Here is a 13,885-nt window from a genome sequence, read left to right on the forward strand (position 1 = left end):
ACACACTATATCCTATGATATAATGCATTTGGTCTAAGTTTAAAATCTCAAGTGGTGAGTACATGCAACCAAGGTTTAGAACTACCACTTTAGGAATTTCTAACCTCTGTGAATTTTAACACAAAGTTTTTCACATTTATCTTTGTTCAAGCCACCCTTGCCTAAAATCTAATGATTGTCTGACTGTGGAACTTACATTCACCATACAAGGGATGAGTTTTCAGTAATGCATGATCATTAAAGTACCATGAATTACCTACCCTGTTTCCCTGAAAATAAGACATCCTCCGAAAATAAGACCTTCTGACAGGAAAGATAAGACATCCCCTGAAAATAAGACCTAGCGCATCTTTGGGAGCACACCTTAAAATAAGACGCTGTCTTATTTTCGGGGAAATGGGGTAGTAGAAAAGCAATTCCCTCTTCCATTCTTTTCAAAGATCCTCTGGTTACATAAAGAGAATATTTGCTTGGTGCAAGTATATTTTAAAATTTTTTGTAAGATTTTGCTTTCCAACAACAACAACAAAGAGCCTCAGCAAGTAAGTGTTTAGTTAGAAATTTAGCAGTATTTTTCTGTTTTCATTGATTTTTCAAGTCGTCTTACAATTATGGCAATTGGTTTCCACCCAAGAGAGTGAAAATAATTTTAAGTAAATGTATTTAAATAAAATGGTTATTAGTTTCAGTAATAAAAATGTTTGTGAAATAAATATTTAGTAATCCTTCTTCAAATGCTAAATTACAATTTTATTTTATTTTAGAAAAACTTTCCTACCTTAATATAGAAGGTAAAATAAGTATCCAAAATTTTGATAAATTAAAGTTAGATTGGTATAACAAATGTAAGTATTTCTTTCATAAATAGTGAGCATCCCAATTTAAATTTTGTGTTACTGATATAAATAGTGGCATTGCCTTGAAGAGGAAAGCTTATTGCTCTGGAAATCAAGAGATAGGTTCAAATAAACAGAGCAATGGACATGCTGAAATGAAATTTAAAAAATTATTTTATCTACTCTAACACTGGAGTAGCTGTGTAGTACTACAAGACAAAGTAGGTGTCAAGGCAAAGATGATTACAAGGGATAATATTCACTTCATAATATTAAGATATCAATTCATTAAGATGACAGAATAGCATTCTCTGTGTGTGTGTGTCTGTGTCTGTGTCTGTGTAAACAGCAAACAGCATGCTTAAGGGTGAATGACTAAAAGCTTTCTTCCTAAGATCAGAAGCAATGTATAGGGATGTCCCAACCTGCAGCCTGTGGGACTTTTGTGAGAACTTTTTTTGCTTATTGTTGGTGTCAGATATCAAGAAAAGCATGCATGGACTTTTTTTTTCTTTTTTTTTTTTTTTTGCTAACCTGCTTTTCTTCATGTTGTTGTATTTAATGTGTGGCCCAAGACAACTCTTATTCTTCCAATGTGGGACAGAAAAGAAAAAAAGATTGGACACCCCTGCAATACGAGGATATTCACTCTCACAGTATCAATTCAATATTTTACTAGAAATGCTGACCAGTACAATAAGACAAGAAAAGTAAGGTAAAGATACTCAGATTGGAAATCATGTCATAAAACTCTATTTATCTGCAAGTGACATGATCATCTATGTATAAAATAATATGGAATCAGCGGGGAGGAGAGATGCTAGAACTAAGAAGTAATTTTTTTAGGGTTTTAAGATATAAGATCAATACACAAATTAAAGTACATTTCCATTTACTAAAATAAAATCATGCATTCAAGAATTGAACTTATGAAATAGTAGCATTCAAAATATAAAATACTTAGGGATGCATCTGACAAATTGTGTGAAGCCTAAAAACTAAAAAAAAAAAGAAAGAAAATGCTGAAAATATCTAAATAAAAAGAGAGAGATAGTACATCTATGAGTCAGAAGACTCAACATTGTTAAGATGATAATTCTAACTAAATTGATCTATAGATCAATGCAATCCTGATAAAAATTTCAGCAATTTTTTTTGTAGAAAACATCAAACTAATTCTAACATTCATACACAAATGGAAGAAAGGACCTATAATAGCCAAAACATCCCTGTAAAAAACTATTCAAAGATTTACTACAAAGTTATAGTAATCACACAGTGTGGTATTGATGTAAAGATAGAAAAATCAACCAATATGATCAAATTGAGAGTTTAGAAATAGACTCACACATAGATACATAACTAATTTTAGACAAAGGTGCAAAGACAATTCAGTGGAGAAAGGATAATTTTCTTCCAAAATTTTTTTTCTCTGGCAATCGGATATCGATATGTAAAACAAAACAAAAACTTTGATCCATACCTCATACCACAAAGAAAAATGGATTTAAAATGGATCCTAGACCTAAATGTAAACCATAAAACTGTAAAACACAGGAGGACACTTTTGTAACCTTAGGTTACACAAATATTTCTTAGAAATAACATCACAAAATATAATCCATAAAAGAAAAAAATTGACAAACGGCACTTCATCAAAATTAAATACTTCTCTCCTGCAAAAGACACTGTTAAGAGAATGAAAAGTCATAACATAGACTAGAAGAAAATAGCTGCAACACATATACCTCATAACTCATACAGAGAATGTATGAAGAGCATTTAAGACTCACTGAGAAAAACAATTCATCCTTTTAATGGGCAAACTTGAATAAACATATCACCAGGGAAGATATATGGATGTAAATAAGCACATGAAAAGATTCTATGCATCATTGGTCACCGGGGAAAGGCAAATTAAACCTACCATGTAATACCACTATGCACATGTTACAATAGCTAAAATTAAAGAGATTAATCATACCAAGTATTGACAGGATGAGGAGCAGCTGGGACTCCTGTACACTGCTGGTAGAAATGTAAAATATTACATAGTACAATCATCTTGGAAAACAGATTGATACTTTCTTGAAAAAGCTAAACATAGACCTAACATATGATCCAGCTATTCTGCTTCTAAGTATTTACCCAAGAGAAATAAAGCAAGTTTCCATACAAAAACATGAAATCTCAGAGTTGCTTTATTTGCATAGCTGCAAACAGCCAAGATGCCCACATTTATCAACAGATGAATGGACTATCAGACCATGATGTAGCTACCAGTATATAGTGGGATATCATTTAGCAATGAAAAAGTATTGTTGATACATGCAACATCATGAATGCACCTAAAATTATTCTTTATCTATTATTCTGATAAAGAAGCAAGACAAAAAGGAATATATACTTCATGATTTAATTTATGTAAAACCCGTGAAACTGATAGTGACAGAAAGCCCATCAAATATTTGCCGATGATGAACGTGTCAGTTAATTGTGGTAATGATTTTTTACTTGGATATACATATGCCAAAGGTTATCAATTTGAGTACAATAAACATATGTAGTGTATTGTATATCAATTATACTTTGACAAAAGTACTATAAACATAATTAAACACTTTGTTATCTCTGGAGGAAGATGGCATAGAATAACATGAAGACATCTTGAGCAAAAATAATTTTAATCTCAGCACTTAAAGCTGAAGCAATGATTCTTAACACCTGTATTTTTTCTCAGCCACAATGGAAAGCCTGAATCTCATCTCTTCTAATAATAGTCCTATTTGTACTCTCTTTTTCTCAAAGTACACCTTTTTTCTCTTTTTACCCCATCTAACATTGAAAACCATGACTGTTTTTATTTATTTATTTATTTATTTACTTATTTTTTTGTAGAGACAGAGTCTCACTTTACTGCCCTCGGTAGAGTGCCATGACGTCACAGGACTCAGAGCAACCTCCAGCTCTTGGGCTTCCACAATTCTCCTGCCTCAGCCTCCCAAGCAGCTGGGACTACAGGCGCCCGGCTATTTTTTTGTTGCAGTTCGGCCAGGGCTGGGTTTGAACCGGTATATGTGGCCGGTGCCCTACTCACTGAGCCACAAGCACCAACCACCATGACTATTTTTAAAAGTCACTGAGAAGATGTTAACCGCAGCAATTTAGTGGTAGCAACTGTTTCATCAAATAGAGAAGTATTGAGGAGGAAGAACATTTTTAATTAGTCCGTATGCAAGTATCACAAATACATGATTTTCAAATTTGTTCTAAATAAAAGAAGAAAGACTCTCATTTGATAAATGTGAAATGTAGAGGTGTATCATAAGGAAAGAAAGGAGGCTAATGAATACATTTCTTTACAAGCACAAAAACATCTATGCACTGCCTTTTAAAAAAAAAATTATCATTCATTTCTACTCCAACCTCTTGTCCATCAGATTCTTGGAATCAACTGCCATGGTTTTTTTTGGTCCACCACACCAACCTTTCACCATAGAGAAGAGGAAGTGTGAATCTGCATTCATAAGTACCGTAAGTTCTCACCATCTTCAATAGGTTCTTGGAGTTTAAGCAAAACAGTGTATAATGAAATGGATATAAACAATAGTTAAATACCCACAGTATATTTCTGGTCATAAAAAATTATCACAAAACTTTTAAATAACCCCCCAAACTTCTAATGTTAAAAATTTAAATGTGAGCTATACATATATTTAATAAAGATTAATGAAGACAAGTTAATTATTTAGCTAATTATTCTACTTCAGGGTCTCAGGTGGCCAGATAGGCCCTAGCACCTCAAGGCACCAGGTGGGAACCAATTCCCGACAGGACACCAATCCTGCAAGGGAGAGTACAAGGGGTACTCTCGCACACACACCCACACTCACTCACACTGGGACCATTTAGACATGCCAGTTCACCTGATGTCATATCTTTGGGACTTAGAAGGAAACTGGAGTACCCAGAGAAAACCCACACAGACATGAGGAAAATGTGCAAAATTCACACAGAAATTAGCCTGGACTAAGAATCTACTCTTTTTTTTCCATCAAGGTTACAAGGAAACAACATTAAATGAAATGAGTTATTTGAGCACTAGATGCATAGGAAGGCCTCTGATGCTCACTAGCTATTAGATTTTAGCCAAGTCAGTTATTCTCAGCTTTTCTTTCTCCTTTGGCCAGTAAAAACATTTAAGTTGTCTTCAAGGAAAGCTCCAAGGCTGTGGTTCATTTCATTTTTCTAGTCCAGAATTATTTTTCATTAATGTTCTGATGCTCTAAAGAACCTCAGTACCACCCCTCTACAGACTCAAAGGATCCGTCATTATAGCTACACAAACTTCGAGTGCAACTAGAAATATCCTGGTCTCCCGGGAGAAAATGTCTCAACCACATTTGTTCTTATCAAGGGTTCATTCCTTCCCAAGTAAGGGCCTCATTTAAGACAAAACACCCTGACTTCTATTTTCTCTCTCTGCGTATAGATTTCCTATAAAGTTTTCATAATAATTTGCCAAGACTTCTAAGGTTAGTTCTATCTCCATAATCTGCAATGAAATGCAAAGAAACATTCTTCTGATATTTCTTCACTTCATTGTTGCTCAACTCCCAGATCACTTGCCAAATAGATTAGATTTAGATTTAGGGAATATTTTAGATTTAGGGAATATTTTAAAGCGAATTATAAACAACCTTGGGAAGATGAAAATGTGCCTAGATAGAAAGAAGGCCTATCGATAATATAACTGAGTGTGAAATCAAGATTTTAGAGGAAATTGAGCTCAGAAGGCAATTGACAGAAGACTGGAGAAGAAAGATGGTAGACTATTCCCAGATAACCTGTATAAGCTTAATTTGGTGGAAGGTTTTAGCAAGAGGACTAAGGATTTAGAGAGCATGACTCTATATTGCCTATTCTGTCAAACATAAATGGGTACAGTTCACTCACCGGCTTCACAATATATGAGTGCTCACCTTATATCCTCCATTTAATGCCAGACTTCCCAGAGCCAGAATGGGTATGCTGAAGTCATGGTTTGTCAGTTTTGTAACAATTTTGGACTACACTTCTCTTTTCCTAGGAGTTTTCAAGATGCAGTAGCAACATCAGGATTGGGAGGCCATAGTCTGCTTGATGAAATAAAATTTAGCCCTTGGACTATGGTTCATCAGATGGCTAAGTATGCAGGTCCTGGAAGAAGCAGGCCTCCTCTGGGACATATCCTCTCCTGGGGTATTGTCGTAGGAAGGAGGAAAATGTTTGATGGTATATAAAATAGGTCAAAAAATGTCGCTCCTCAAGAACCAGTTCCTAGGATACCGTGAGGCTGAGGAGAGAGAATTCATTATACCAAAGCCACAACTAACACAGCACTGTGGCTCTTAGAACACAGCACTTTCTTGGAGGACATCACCTCTGATGCTCCACTTTAGGATGGCTAGGCGCTAGTTGAAGACTGACCAGGGGTCCTCAAACTTTTTAAACAGGGGGCCAGTTCACCATCTCGCTGACTGTTGGAGGGCCAGACTATAGTTTAAAAAAAGAAAAAAAAAACTATGAACAAATTCCTATGCACACTGCACATATCTTATTTTGAAGTAAAAAAACAAAACAGGAACAAATACAATCACACCGCCGCATGTGGCCCACGGGCTATAGTTTGAGGACCCCCGATACATTTTTCTCTTAATAGGGGATATAAATTACGTAAAAAAAAAAAAAAAAAAGAGCAGAATGTATCTTATCTTGTTGCTTTACAAGCTCTTTGCACACAAATGGAAGATGGTACCTAGAATCACAAGTAACTAACAAGTATAGGGAATGTACACATACCATTTCTTTATGTATCCATTTCTAAATATACAGGATATAGTAAATGCTCAATATGTCTTTGAAAATAAGAGTGGATATCATAGGACTTATAAATTGGATGAATAGGCACTAATATCACATTACTTTATTTTATGTTCTGAAAATGGATGGGAAGTAATTTCCAGTGTACTACTACTTAATCTTTTACTACCTTTCCTCCTTTGATTTTATGTGAGCTGGAATGTGATTTCTTTTAAAACATGGCTTGTCATATATTTTGTTTTATTTAATGTTAAATAAGATATTTTATAATCTTTTGCTTAAAGCAAGAGTCTTATAAAATTTATAGTTACACTTTTCAGGCCAATGATTACTTTCCAGTATTTTTTCAGAATGTCTAGATCTAAGCACATATAGTTGCTTAGGAATAAGATTGATTGACCTTTTGGTGTATTTACTTCTGCAGTTCTTCTGCATATAAAAGTATTATATGAATGTCATATATAATACATTTAAGCTAATTTTACAACATAAATGTTTTTCATTTTTAACGGTTTTTTTCAAACATCAGCTTTAATAGCTATCTAATTTTCTATTATTTAGTCATATCATAATTACTTAATTCTTCTAATTCTTCTTGCTTTGGAAATCTATATTGTTTTATTTTCTCCCTGTTTTAAATAAAAGGAGATAAATAGACATGCATAAAACATGTTATGTATTTCAAATTATCTCTCTGTAATAAATCCATACAAACACATATGCTGTGTTAAAGGTTGTAAATATTTTAAAGCTTTTAACTTATGTATTTACTTTTTTCCTGAAAGAGTTGAATGAATTTTAATTCTAACATGCAGTTTGTTTCATTATTACCCCCACGTATTCTTTCTTCTTCACTTAAATGGCAGTGGTTTCCTTACAGGAAATTGGTACTGCCTTCTGAAATAACAGAGGTAACCTAACATTGCATAAAGAAAACAGTTTTACAAAATAAAGTTTGTAGAAGGATAATCACAGTTTTGTCATTTTCTGAAGTAAAGAGAATTGAAGAATTGAAGTAAAGCATGACAAAAGCGCCAGTCATTAAAACATATCCTGATCTTTCTTTGAGCAAATTACACAGACTATTGTGAACTTGCTGATTTAAACAGCTCTTTATAAAGGAGTGTTACTGACTTACACAAGAAACCTTGGGGCCATTGTAGTTAATTGCGTATCCCTATATTCAAAAGCTATGTTCTTTTTAGTTTATTCCCATGGATTTATGTCTACTGTGTAAATAGGACTCAGGCCTTATGAAATGCTTGTTTTGTTTTTTAACTTGTGGGATATTTAAAGTAAATTCATGCTTAGGCATTGAGATAAGATTTGTGATTTGTCTTACACTGAATAGGACCCACCTTCATAAATTAATATATACAAAAACATTTCCTCTGAATTCAGTCCTTAAACAAACAGGCCACAGCACAGTTTCATTCAGAACCTATGTGAAAGGCCTTTATTTGGCTGTTAAAGGTTGTAACAGAATGAATAGCACATATTAAACAGTGAAGTATTTTATTAAGAAGTTTAATTAAAAATGGCATCCTAGGTAAATTAATTAAAAAGAGAAAATAATAATCACTAATCAACGAACTTCTCTCATAAAATGTTACCACCTTAAAAAACTATCTATCTATCGACACACACATATATATTCATTCCTCTTTCTACTTATTGTAGCTAAATTACAAGATCTGCTTATTATGGATCATGAATTGTGTTTGGGGCTTTAGATACATTATATCATTCTATCCTGACATTCACCTTACTGAAAAAAATTATATAATCTTGATTTCACAAATGAGAAAGCAGATTTTCACAGAGTAAGTCCTCAAGGTAGTCTGACATTAGACCTATGCTCCTCAGAAGTCAGGCTAGCTCCCACTATAAAACAGTCACAACGAAACAAGTTAGGCAGTGTTGTTTATGATAGAGTTACTCAGAAAAGGCACTTGCTGGCTAACTCATTTAACTTGTTGGTTAAAAATGCAACTCTTCTTTCTCTTAACAACAGTCCCATTTTTATAACAATGTATCAAGTGTTTTTTAAAAAAGGAAAGAGAAATTCAAAACTCTATATGTGCACATCTTTTCTTAGTAAACGATAGGGTTTTTATTCCATTTTTCTCTTTCTTCTCCACACTCCATGTAAATAGTAGTAAAGGGGAGATCAATATTTTTGCAGGCATTTATGCCACTAGCAATTTGAAACACGTTTTCCTTTTACTCTCAAGAGGAAAGAAAGCCAGATTAGATACATTTCACTCCTTTCAAATCAAATATTGATTGGGTCAAAGATAGTTTTTCCCTCTCAAGGTAACTATTGCAACTGTTGTGAGATCCTGCCATTTAGCATCAGAAAAATAGTTAAAGGCTTTTATAAAATAAAAATTTGCAAAAAAGAAGTTCTTAAATGCCCATTTTAGAAACTGAATTCGTTAGTTTAAAGCAAAATAATGTATGCTAATGGTTGCATCCTACCATATTTTATTGATTATAGACAAGCAAGATATGTAAATTAATTACTGATGTATCTTCAAATCCCTTTTTCTTCAGGAGCTAAAACAATAATTTTTGCTCATTTTTGTTATAAAATATGATGAAGCTGACTTTGAAAGATGTTACACATTTCTGTCCTTTTGTCTTCTACCTTTTGTCATGACAGAGTCTGTCTTCTGAAGCTTTTATTAGAAGTATCCCAATTAAAAATCTGTGTGAGTAAAAAATTGCCTCCATTCACAACAAGGATTCTAAATAAGAGGTAAGTTTGGTAAATCAGTTCCTTCCTGGCTCCTTGCCACACATCTTTTAGTTTTGAAATCCATTTCTTTGTGAGCATAAGGTGGTTGTTACGAGGTGTTTTCAAGCCTCTGACAGGGTTATTGTGCATGGTAGAAGGTGGTAGGTTTTGATCAATGTCTTCAAAGTCAAAGCTTGGAAAATAATAGCTGCACATCAAAACCCAGTGCCATAATGCAGTTAACATTAGACTCTTTCAGGTCCAATGTTTCAGGCCCCAGGGAATGGTTTAATTCTCATGTTAAGCTTTACCATCATTAGTCACTTATAATAGTGTAGTAAGGTTATGTGAAGACATATAACTTGAAATTCATTATTAAATGGAGTTCAGAAAAATCATTACCAGAAGAAAAAGAATGATGCCTATCTATTTATTGATGTTTCTCCTTTTCATTTTTTCCCTGAATATCTAATTGATTGTATTTCTCCCTTAAGACATCTTTTAGTGGCATCTTAAGGTATATCTTATCTTTATAATGATAAGGTAAAGTTACTGATCTTAAACTTTTTGATGTTTCTTTTTTTGTGGTACTTTACCAAAAGGTCTTAAATATTTATAATTATGTTAAAATTAGGGTATATTATATTGTTTTTTTTTTTAGTTATTTGCTTCTAGAACATGAAGTTATTGATTGTATCTAAGAAGATGAAGTTATTTCATTCATATATGCATGACAAGAGCACAATTGGCACATATATTTGTCTATAACTTATGTGTATATATATAATGTAATTTATTAAAGAAACTGTGAAATCATAGGTGGAAAAATACACAATAAAAATTCAAATAATTCATGCTTAAAAATTACATGTGCCATATGTTTCTCCAGTACTGCGTTACAATGGGATGTGTTAAGAAACTCATTAAGTCAAAGGGAATACCAGCTGGACTCTGTCAGGATGTCTATTCACTCCACTTTGAAATTAAAAAAAACAAACAAAAAAAAAAAACAGAAAAATAGTGGACACATTCCATTTCTTCTGAGGTTTGAACTGATCACGTTAGTATGGGATAAGTGCAATGAACAATGTGAATGGCTCATCTCAGTACATAATTTGATCAATCTCTTTTTAATAGCCTTTGTTTATTTTTCCCAGTAAAGGCAAAGACGTCTATCCCTTCTTAACTTTTTAATTTTAATTTTTGTCTCATAAAAAACATTAAAGCTTTGCAAAAGTGCCTAAATAGCCGAGGAGAGCGTGCAGCTGGCAATTTGGACCTGATAAATGACTTGAGTAGTAAAGAAAGTCTTCATATGTCTGGTTTGATTTTATGGGCATAAGAGTAAAATTTATGTCATTAATCATTCAACTAAAGCTTTGTATGATTTGGAGAAAAGCCTTGGTTCTTGAGGTATTGATTTTCTATTCTGTAAAATGTACTTTTAGATGCTTTTTTAACATCAATAACTTTAAGAATCTAATGAAAGCCATGAGAATCTGAAGACAAGCACATACGAACAAAATTTTACATAGAATTTTAAGTCTACTTTGAGACTGAGAGCCATAAAATAAAGGATTCCTAAAGTCCCTTCCTGGTTTAAATTTGCAAGATTCTATCAGTGCAAAACTTCCTGACTAATAAAGCACATATGCAAAACTGAGTCCAAGTATCTGAAACCTGCTATGGTTCAATTCAATCATGGTGTATCAGAGTTCAAAGTGTTCTTAGCATGTGTTAGTTTTCTCTGTTGCTAGATTACAATTAATAACACTTACATCTGTATTTTATCAAAAACAATAGTCTCAATCAAGTTGAGAAAATAAGCCTTAAAATAAAGGCAACACGCCCATTTTGGCTCCATAAAAATAATTCATATTCTTAAGTTCATAGTCTTCTTATATCATCCTCAAAATTCTCATTGAGTTGTGAAAAGTTCAATGACTAAGGAGACAAAACTTGTGTGTTTTTCCTAGTTGGTAGTCACCACATTGCAAATGTTGAACTCCTCAGAGATTACTCAAGTTTTCAGGCATCGATAAAGACTTCCAAAAGCACAAAGCCTCAATTCTAAAGGCAACATCTACATTATTATCAATAATGGCTATAGCCATTTGAAATTTTAGAATCAGTCAGGAGAAATGCTATAGTCTCAAATTCCAAGCTTCTCAAAGATTCTCAAAATGTTTTCTTATCTATAGAATTAAAAGTAACAAATTAAGGAGTATGAACTTTAAGACTATTTCTGAATTATTTCAAGCTTGTGTATTTTTTAAAATGTGGCCAATTTCATTTTATCTGTGGGCAGTTTCTGCCTTGTCAAATGCCTCCTCATCTCTACAACAAAATGAAAAGCCTATCAGACTTCACACATGGGACAGATAGAGAGCCAGGTCTTTATGTCAACAGTTTTTGATTTTTTTTTTTTTTTTTTTTTGGTTCTCATCAAAACTAAGGACACTTGAAATTTGATTTGGGGTGAAATTAAAGAGGGTAGATTCTAATCGAAAAAAGAAAACAGGTAGCCTCTCTCTTTACGATCTCTTTAGTCTCTTGCTTCTGATTGACTCCTTGCCATTCACCACCAACATGTTATCTCAAATCTTGCAAAGTCTTCCTTCAACCCTGATATATCATCCCTTGTCACTTCTCTCCTTTACAGCCAAATCTCAGAAAGAATTGTTTTCATACTCTGTCTCAATTTCTTCATCTTATATTTACTCCCCACTCATAGCTTAAGTCTCTAATCCCTCTGTCCACCAACACACATTTGGTAAGGTCACCAATAACTCCCATGCTGTCAGATCAAAGTCTTCATTTTGCTTGTGTTGAATACTGAATAACTGCCCTTGATATTCTCAGACAAGCATTTGACACAACTGAGTTCAGAGTACTTAGAATTTTCCCTTAATTTCCATGACATCATAATTTCCTATATTTTTCCTCCTACTTCTCTATTTCTCAATCTTGTTTACTCAATCTTTTTCCTTTTTTTCATTTATAGGTCTGTGATATTCCTTTGTGTGGTTATGATTATTTAATATCCTCCTTCTCCCATAAGAATGGGAAACAGGACTGTTTTCCCTCCCACTGTCCTGTCAGTGCCTTGATCACCTAACAAATAACTACTCAATGTGTGAGTTACTGAAATAAATGAAAAAGGCCCAGGAGGGCGGGTGGTGTGGCATTTCCTGCTCCCTCCTTGGCGTAGCTGCAGCTTGGGCCTTTGGTCTGACCCAGCCCCACTATGGCTTCAGCTTTGAAAGAGCTACAGAAAGATCTAGAAGAAGCAAAGGTGTTGCTGGAAAAAGCCACTAGGAAAAGAGTATGTGATGCCCTTACAGCTGAAAAATCCAAGACTGAAACAGAAATCAAGAACAAGATGCAACAGAAATCACAGAGGAAAGCAGAACCTCTTGACAACAAAAAGCAAGCTGCTGTGGTTGCTCCCATTACAATGGGATATGCAATGAAAATCAGTAATTATGGATGGGATCAGTCAGATAAGTTTGTGAAAATCTACATTACCTTACCTGGTGTTCATCAAGTTCCCACTGAAAATGTGCAGGTGCATTTCACAGAGAGGTCATTTGATCTTTTGGTTAAGAATCTAAATGGGAAGAGTTACTCCATGATTGTGAACAATCTCTTGAAACCGAGCTCTGTGGAAGGCAGTTCAAAAAGTTAAGACTGATACAGTTCTTATCTCATGCAGAAAGAAAACAGAAAATACACGATGGGACTACTTAAGTCAGGTTGAAAAAGAATGCAAAGAAAGAGAAAAGCCCTCCTATGACACTGAAACAGATCCTAGTGAGGGACTGATGAATGTCCTAAAGAAAATTTATGAAGATGGGGATGATGATATGAAGCGAACCATTAATAAAGCTTGGGTGGAATCAAGAGAGAAGCAAGCCAAAGGAGACACAGAATTTTGAGACTTCAAAGTCTTTTTGGGAACTGTGACGTGGATATATTGATGTTTCCAATAAGGGAATGTTAATGAGGTGCATATATAAATTTGACAGGTCACTATTTACACAACCTCCTTCTAAATAAGAGCAATGAAACCTCCATTTCCTACTGGAGGATTTATTTAAATAAAATATGCTTATTAAACATTTCCTGAAAAGATGGTTTCATTAGTATACTGGTCATTTTCTTGAAGAAAGGGTTATATTGCATTATCATGTGAAATGTAAAAAGCAAGTCCTGCCTAATGAAAATGCTACATTCGGCGGCGCCTGTGGCCCAAAGGAGTAGGGCACCGGCCCCATATGCCAGAGGTAGTGGGTTCAAACCCAGCCCTGGCCAAAAACTGCAAAAAAAAAAAAAAAAGAAAGAAAATGCTACATTCTACGTATTTTTGTTCAGCTAAGAGGTAGAAAACTGAAAGTATTTACCTTTGAGTTACTGACATTAGCTCCAACCAACGTAAGAACAAGTT

The 13,885-nt window shown here is 33.9% G+C and overlaps 1 pseudogene across 1 annotated transcript; it reads left to right on the forward strand.

Annotated features, from left to right (window-relative positions):
- The first annotated feature begins 12,627 nt into the window (after positions 1-12,627).
- On the forward strand, positions 12,628-13,673 carry LOC128567194 (calcyclin-binding protein-like; annotated as a pseudogene). Its single transcript, XR_008374817.1, has one exon. The product of XR_008374817.1 is annotated as a calcyclin-binding protein-like (transcript).
- The last annotated feature ends 212 nt before the right edge of the window (positions 13,674-13,885 follow it).

The sequence above is a fragment of the Nycticebus coucang genome, chromosome 2, assembly GCF_027406575.1.
Source record: "Nycticebus coucang isolate mNycCou1 chromosome 2, mNycCou1.pri, whole genome shotgun sequence".
Classification (NCBI taxonomy): domain Eukaryota; kingdom Metazoa; phylum Chordata; class Mammalia; order Primates; family Lorisidae; genus Nycticebus; species Nycticebus coucang.